This window comes from Varanus komodoensis, unplaced genomic scaffold (genome assembly GCF_004798865.1).
Source record: "Varanus komodoensis strain SLA01 unplaced genomic scaffold, ASM479886v1 scaffold282, whole genome shotgun sequence".
In the NCBI taxonomy this organism is placed as follows: domain Eukaryota; kingdom Metazoa; phylum Chordata; class Lepidosauria; order Squamata; family Varanidae; genus Varanus; species Varanus komodoensis.
Genome location: NW_025335730.1, coordinates 23,139 through 31,678, shown reverse-complemented (window position 1 = coordinate 31,678; position 8,540 = coordinate 23,139).

Sequence of the window (8,540 nt, the reverse complement as noted above, 5' to 3'; positions counted from 1 at the left end):
CTGTGTGCCATGGAGGGAGTGCAGCATGGTTGCCGTGTCATGTGAACCCCGCATACCTGCAAGCAGAGGTGCTCCTGGCATCCATTTTGGAAGAAAATGGCTGCCCTACTTCCTTTCTGAGTCCCTCCGCTGGTCCCTCCTCCCTACAGTGGGCGATTTCAGAGGAACGTCGTCTTGTGTCCGCTGGCTGCCCAGTGGGACTCCTTCCCAGCTCTGAGGTGGGTGCCGGCAGGTTCCTATTGTTCCGGCACTGGGACAGTTTGGCTAAGAGTGTTCTTTGGCCTGCAAGGGACCCCGGGAAGGAGAGTTTCTGTCTCCAGGACCTGGGCGAGATGGAAATAATACGGTCCACCTGAGTGGGTCATTTTATATTTTATATTTTTTATTTATTTTATATTGTTAATTTTAATTTTATATTGTTATTTTTGTATTTTATTGTATTGTGTTTGTAAGCCGCCCCGAGGCTTCGGCAAGGGGCGGCATAGAAATGTTCTAATAATAATAATAATAATAATAATAATAATAATAATAATAATAATAATTAGAGGCCAACCCTAATGTCACAAAACAATGCCTACGGCCTTTTTCCCAGAGGGTCTCAATTGCCAGATGGAAGTAGTTGTGAGCCCCTCATGCTGGACCAGGACCAGGACCAGGGTCCATCAGATCCAGCCTTCTGTCCACACAGTGGCCAACCCACAGAAGACTCGGGAGCGGGCCATGAGGGCAACGGCACCCTCCTGCCCATGTTCCCCAGCATTTGGACCATATCAACATGCTGTCTCGGATACTCAAGGCAGCCTATATCCAGGAGGACCAGTAGCCACGGATAGGCCACCCTGCTCCATGAATTTGCCTACTGACTCTGCTAAGCTGTCCCGACTGGCATCTGTTGCTGCGTCTGGTGGACATGACAGGTCCAGCTGAGACCGCGCTCTGTGAAGAAGGCCTTCCCTTGGTGTGTCCCTGTGAAGGAGGTTTAGATGTGGGAGCTTAAAAATCCTGGCTGTGCGGGGCCTTGCCGAGCGGGGACCAAGAGGAAACAGTGGTGGTGGCAGCAGTGGGGTGAAGGTGGACTCCCGGCAGGGTGTCTGCGCAGGGTCCTGCAGGAGGTTTTGCAAAAACGCCCCTGGTCTTTTTCCCGGAGGGTCTCAATTGTCAGAGAACAAGGGAAGCAACGCCCAGATGAGATCTGAATCAGTTATTTCGCATGCAAGATCTGTCAGCAGTGAAGCTCTTGCCCCAAAGTGGAGCTGGCAGAAAGCCAAGGGGTGGGCATGGCATCTTATAGGCTACAGGTTAACAATTATAGAGAGCCAGTGTAGTGCGAGGTCAGTGTGGTGTAGTGGTGAAGAGCATGGGACTGGGACTCAGGGGATCCGGGTTCGAGTCCCCGCTCAGCCATGGAGCCAACTGGGTGGTTTTGGGCCAGTCACAGACGCTCAACCCCACCTACCTCACAGGGTTGTTGTTGTGGTGATAAGATAGAGGAGGAGATGTAAGCTGCCTTGAGCCCTTTGTAGGAAAAAGGCAGGAGATAAAGCAGAAAATAAATAAATAAATAAATAAATAAATAAATAAAAGATTTCTTCCTTCCAAGCCTGGCAGCAAAGATTGGGAGATTCAGGGATTTTTTTTCCAGAGGTTTATCGAAGAAAGAGGTGAGTTCCATCTCGAGGACATCCAGCAGGATCTGATGGCCTCAATCTTCATAAGCTGCGATGAGGACCAGGCAGGAGATGCTAGGTGAGAAGGCAAGCCATCTGAGGTTCAACTACTTGGGATCACCCTACTGCCAATGGGGGATAAAATGCAGGGTCTCTTGTCTCCATCCAGACAAGAAATTGCTTGGGGGTGTTTTGCATGTCTTGTCTTGCTGGACCTCTACTTCTGGGGGACCCATTGCCAAGATGATGTAGAACAGGGGCAGTTTCATTATTTTTCTCATTGGGCTGACATGCCGAAGAATCAGTTTGCCTTGGGCATTCAATTCTGGATGTTAAATTTCTGCTTACTTTTTTTCCTTCCCCTTTAAGCTTGAGTCCTTGGTTTTGCCCCGCCGCCCCTTGAGATCGGCAGCAGAGGCCCTCCTCAGGGAGCCCTCCATGAGAGGCATCAGGAGGCAAAGTACCTGGAGGAGGGCTTTCTCTGCGGTGGCGCCCCATCTATGGAATGCGCTCCCCAGAGAGGTCCGCCTGGCGCCGTCGTTATTTGTTTTTCAGCCCCAGGATAAGACCTTTTTATTTAAACAATAGTTTAACAACTCTTAATATCTATAGGTTTTAATTGTGCAGCCAGGGTGTTTCTGGGTTTTTAATTGTTTTATGTATTATGTTTATTTATTTATGTGAGCCATCCCGAGGCTATAAGCAATGGGATGGCATACAAAAATTCTAAATAAACAAATAAACCAGTTTCTTCTGTTGGGGGCTGAATCTGTGGGGTGTCCACACTTGAGCAGAGTGTTGGATGAGAGGAGTGAGTAGGGCCCCCAACAGAGGGTTTTCTCAGCAATCAGCTCAAAGCAAGGCGCCCTTTGGGTTCTGGCATGATGTGGGAGAGAGAGAACGGGCTGGCTTGCCGAATGAAAGCAGCTGTTGGGCAGATCTGCAGAGTGAAGGGTTTGGGGCGAAGGGGCGCCCAGGTAGGCAGAGAGCAAGTTCATGGACTGAATCCTTTGCAGGATGAGTGTGTCCCGTTCATCCAGGGTGAATGCACTCAGAAGCAGTGAAACACGCAGATTTAATCTTCCAGATGGGGGTGCATCCTTCACCTGCTCTGACGGGCAGGCTGGGCAAGAACTGTGTGGCTGAAATGGGTGGCACCCACAGGGCATGGTGGGGGGGGGAATGGGGGATGTAGGTGGGGGGCTACTCAAAGCAGGAGAGGTGAGGCAGACCTGGCCTCCAACCAATCTTTAAAACCAGATGAAACAGCCCCCCCGCAAAAAAACCCAGATCTGTTTCGTTGCTGCAAACTGGTGGCCTGAACTACTCATTCAGCAGCGGTAGCCAGTATATTCCTCCTCCTTGCCTGCTCCCAGTGGCCTCATCCACACCGTAGGAAACCCAGTCTACTTGCCCACTGCCAGTCTAATATTCCCACCAAATACCCTGAGCAGCCAGTGACAGAATCTCGCTTTTCAGTTTGTGAGGAGGAAATAAAGACTCGGGTCCGTGGGGAAGATCAAGCGTTTGAACCTCGGCGGCTTCATTGTCCGCTGCCCCAGTACCTGCAGGCAACTCCCGATAATGCACTACCGGCAGAGGCAAACCCATCTGCAAAATCTCAGCTCATGTACAGACACTCTTATAACCTGCTGGTCAGGTGCACCAACACAGAGGGTTAAGTTTCCAGATAATCCTAGTACAACAGCATCCCGATGTCTTTAGGCATGACGTACTGCTCTAAACCGATCAGAAATACTAGTACCGATAGTATGGAAAACATTACTGATTGCTGTATTGACCTGTCAATTGAGTAGACCTCTTTGCAGTTTGGATCTTGCTTAAACATGCAAATGTGTCTGATGGAGGAACCATTCAGAAAATTTGGTTTGGCAGCTCCCCTGTGCAGGCACTTGCCTCTGTGGGACCAGATGCTTAGGTGGGTCCATTCAGAAACAAATGGACACCATTGTTTCAGCTTTTCTGCAGCTGATGCAGGGCTGTCTTAACGCGTGGGCCTGATGGGCACTTGCCCGTGGGCCCCATACTAATCTGTGTATGTTAACCCTTGGAAAATGGGAAAACTTCCAAAATTAACAGTAGTTGTAGTTGTCGTAGGGGCCCCAGTACACTGCTTTGCCCAGGGCGCATAATGCTGTGGGCCCTGAGCTGATGAGAGCACAGGGATTTCCTCACTGAGTATTAGCCTCCAGCAGCTTCTCAGTCTCACCAAGAATGCCATCTTCTTAAGGGAACAACAGTGACCTGGCTCGGAAAGCTGGTGCTTTGTGAGAAAGAGGTGCAGCTTTGATGTTATAACACAAAGGCACCTATAAGCAACGTTTTTCTGCCAGGATTTATCTGAAATTCCCCAACACCAGCCAGAGGCTTGGTCAATGCAGTTTCTGCAGCTGCCTGAAAACTGATCCTATTTACTTGGCCACAACTGCATGCTAATCAGAGGCCTGGTCTACCAGCTCGCTGAAATGCACTGTTCCAAAGCCAGGTTTGCTTGCCAGCTGCCAGCAACCTTGCTTGTGAGCAGGAGGCGGCTTCAAGCTGTAGCGGAGGGGGTCCTCAGGGGTCAGGGCATCCCCACTTATTTCAAAGGGGGCTCTCAGAGGGGGTTGCTGGATCTCCGAAGCCAGGGCCACTGTCCTTCTCAAGAGACATAATCTCGCTGGTTCATGGCCAGCAGCTGCCTCAGTGTGGGAGTCCTGAAATGAACAGGCTAAGAACAGCGGGGGGGGGGGGGGGTTGACAGTTCCCAGGAATTCCAGGAAAATCCCTTTCTGGAAAGGCCTGCCAGGCATGCAGATGCCTTTACTGTGACGCTTTCCCTCATGGTTGGCCTCTGCTCCTCAACAACATGGGATCAGCTTGCCCTTGCTGCTCCAAAGGCCACCCCATCCCCCTTCATCCACGCCACACCTCAAGAACCCTTTTATTCCCCTTCGGGCAGTCCTCTCATCCCCAAAGAATCTTGGGGCCATCGTTTGTCGGGGTATTGAGTGTCATTAGTGGGCCCCTGTTGCCCACACGGAGAGGGACAGTTCCCAGAGTTCCTGACTCAAAAACCATGCTGGAAACGGTAACACTGGGAGCCCAGTTGGTGTGTTTTCTAGCAACTTTTATCCCCGGAATTATTTGGGAGAAAGAATGGCCAACGTGGAAGAAATGTGTGGAAGAAACGTATCGGAACTGGAGTATATTCACTGGACTCAATGGGAGAAGTTAGCCATGACCTCCGATAACCGTAAGTTTCTTCAGCTAGGCTACTTGACGCATTATTCGTCACGGATCCAACGAGAGCACGATTAAAAATTGCCAGATATTTGGAGAAACTGGAACTCCTAAATTATGGACTCTGGACTCATGGAGGATCGACCACATTCCCACCACATATGGAAATAGGTACCCATTTTTCATCCACATCTCCAATATAAATTAGAATATTTATTAACCTTGTAAAATAATTTTACTGCTGTCCTGTATCATTTCCATACCAATTTATAAAAGTTTTCCTTAATTCTGATTGACATACTCCCAGAGTGGCTTATGTGGGATTAATCAGGCAGTTCCTGGCCACCAGCTTGCCATCTAAAAACATGACATACAAGGAGAAAGATGCAGGGATGGAAGAGGGAAAAAGCAAACTCAGGTACTCCTTAACCCACATTTATAGAAACAGAGGTAGTTATGTTCTCCCAAAAGCAGCAGCCACAGTTTATTTTCTTTTAATTTCTGTAGCCTCTGCAACCACTGACTTTGTGTGTAGAGCAAGAACAGCCAGTGTGAGCATAGATTTTTTATTTTTAATTTAATCGTTAATTTAAACAAACATTTATACCCTGTCCTTCCGATGAAGGACTCAGGATGGCTTACACAATGTAAAATATTGAAATAATACAATAATAAACAGCAAATATTAAATATTCTTTTAATATTTGCTGTTTTAATAATTTAATAATAATTTGATAATTTATGATGCAGTGCATCATAAAACTAAGAAAGAGAGGAGGAGAAAAAAATAGAAAATGTGGCTGTGGGGAAAAAAGATCTTAAAATATCTAAAAACTGTAATTATTAAAATGATAATTTAATACAAAGGTCTTCACCTGGTGCCGGAAAGAGTATAAAAGCGGTGCCAGGCGGACCTCTGGGGTTATTGGGGATGCTGCTAGTGGGATGTGGGGCAGCCAAGACACGGATTTTCTGTATCTGCTGAATCCATGTATAGATGGCTGGACTGTGTCTACATAAGAAAAGTTCTGGATCAGCCCTGCCTGCTGGCGGCAAAGCAGCTGCCCCCAGGATCCCTCCAGCAGGAGGGGTGCAAGACCTCCCCCCACCCAGCTCCTCAGCAACCAGTGTGTGCAGGGCTAGGAAGGAGCACTTGGCCAGCAGGGCTAGTAGCCACAGAGGGCCTCTTCCTCCATGAATCTATCCAGTCCCCTTTTAAAGCCATCAGATCGGTGGCCGTCACCACTTCCCACGGCAACAACTTCCATAGAATGACTATCGGTCGTGTGAAGAAGTCCTTCCTTTTATCCATCCTAAACCTCCCACCTGTCCGCTCCATGGGATGACCCAGGGTTCAAGTAACAGGGAAGAGGGAGAAAAATCTCTCCTTCTCCACTTTCTCCACACGGTGCATTATTTTAAGCACCTCGACCATGTCTCCCCTTTCTTGCCTTTTTTCTAAGCTGGTTATTTTAAGCACCTCGACCATGTCTCCCCTTTCTTGCCTTTTTTCTAAGCTGAACTGTCGTCACCGTTCCTCACAGAGGAGCCGCTCCAGACTCTTGATCATTTTTGTTGCCCTTCTCTGTACTTTTTCCATCTCATTCATGTCTATTTTCAGGTAAGCCAACCGGAACTGAACACCATTCTAAGTGGAGTCATTTTTTCTGCTTAGTCACTAAGTCGTGTCCGACCCATCGCGACCCCATGGACAACATTCCTCCAGGCCTTCCTGTCCTCCACCTTCCCCCAGAATCCACTTAGGCTCACGCCAACTGCTTCAGTGACTCCATCCAGCCACCTCATCCTCTGCCGCCCCCTCCTTCTTTTGCCATCTATTGTTCCCAGCATTAGGCTCTTCTCCAGGGAGTCCTTCCTTCCTTCACATTAGGTGGCCAAAGTATTTGAATTTCATCTTCGGTATTTGGCCTTCTAAAGAGCAGTCGGGTTGATTTCCTTTAAGATTGTCTGATCTGATTTCTTTGCAGTCCAAGGGACTCTCATACAGAGTAGTTTACATCAAAAAAACTTAAGCTACCAAATATCCAAACTAAACAGTTTTCTTTAAAAAAGGAAATGTAAGAATTCGCCATTAAAATATATATACAATCCATAGAACATATGATCTGGCCAGGGCAACTTCTTCTTCCTTCTCTTTCTCCTCCTATATTTTTATTTACTTAAGTTATACTGATAATTTTAATCTTATATTTGTAAACCAATGTATTTTTTGTACTTTGTATTTAATGGTAATTTATTATGTGCTATTGTATTTCATTGTATTTTATCGTGTTGTAAGCCGCCCCGAGGTTTCGGCAAGGGGCGGCATAGAAATGTTATAATAATAATAATAATAATAATAATAAAAATAATTTAAATATACAAAACCAGAAAACTGCTGCTACACTTTTTATATCCCAAGGCTGATTTTGCATGAAAAATGTTCTCCTTTTCTTTTTTCTTTTTTCTTTTAATGCATTTCAGATAGTAGCAGTTACTGGAGAGATGGCTTGCATCTAAGACCTGGCCCCCATAGGAAGGATTTTGAAATGAATAGTTTCCCAGGTTTTAATGCAACTTTATTAATTTTATGTTTCTTTCTTTCTCTAGCCACTTCTGATCCACAGCCACCTCTTCTCTCTCTTTACATCCTCTGCAATGGCCTTGGCTTCCCCATTCACAGAAATGAAGCAAGAAGCCACATGTCCCATTTGCCTGGAGTATCTGAAATTCCCCAAGAATCTGGACTGCGGCCACAACTTCTGTGCAGGCTGCATCACAAGCTACTGTGAGAAATGGGAAAAATATGGAGAGGGCTTGAAGTGCCCCATCTGCAAAGCCCCAGTCCAGAAATACAACTCCCGGCCCAACAGGCAGCTGGCCAATCCAGTGGAAAACATTCAAGTGATGCCCATGAGTCTACAAAAAGAGAGCACGTGTGCAACACATAAGGAGAAACTCCACCTGTTCTGTAAAGAAGATGAAGAATTGCTGTGTTGGAAATGTAAAAACTCCCCACAACATGAAAGGCACGTTGTGCTTCTCAAGGAAGAGACGGCCGAGAAATACAAGGTAGGAAAGCTCCTGGTGTTGGGCAATAGAATCCGTTCATTTATTTTTGGTTATTATTTTGGAATATGTACTTCTCTCTCATTCTGCCTGAAAATCAACACCCACACCAAGAACTTCTCTACTGAAAGCCATTGAGGTGTCCAGGAGTATCAACAAACCCCCAGTTCCCGTCTCTGTCCCAACATAGGTCATGATGGAGGGTAATCAAAGCTGTGTCCATGTGAAAGCCCCCTCTGAGCCCCAACTGGATTCTAGATCCAGATGACCAGCCTCATCCAGGAGTGCCAGAACCAGCTGGCCACCGAGCATTCCTTGCCCAGGAAGGGAACATTTACCACTGGAGTAAAGTTATTAAGATCCTTGGAGTCCAGAGTGACCTCCTTAAGGTGGGATGGGACCACAAAGAGGCATTTGAAGCCCAGCCAGCTGTCCCCACTGGCTAGTTTTTGTTAGCCAGGAAGGGCAAGGATCCAGTGCAGAGGGGGCGACACAAACCTGGCCAAGCACCTTGTCCACATCCTCATCCAAGAAAATTGGGGCAGGCTGTATTCAGGGTAC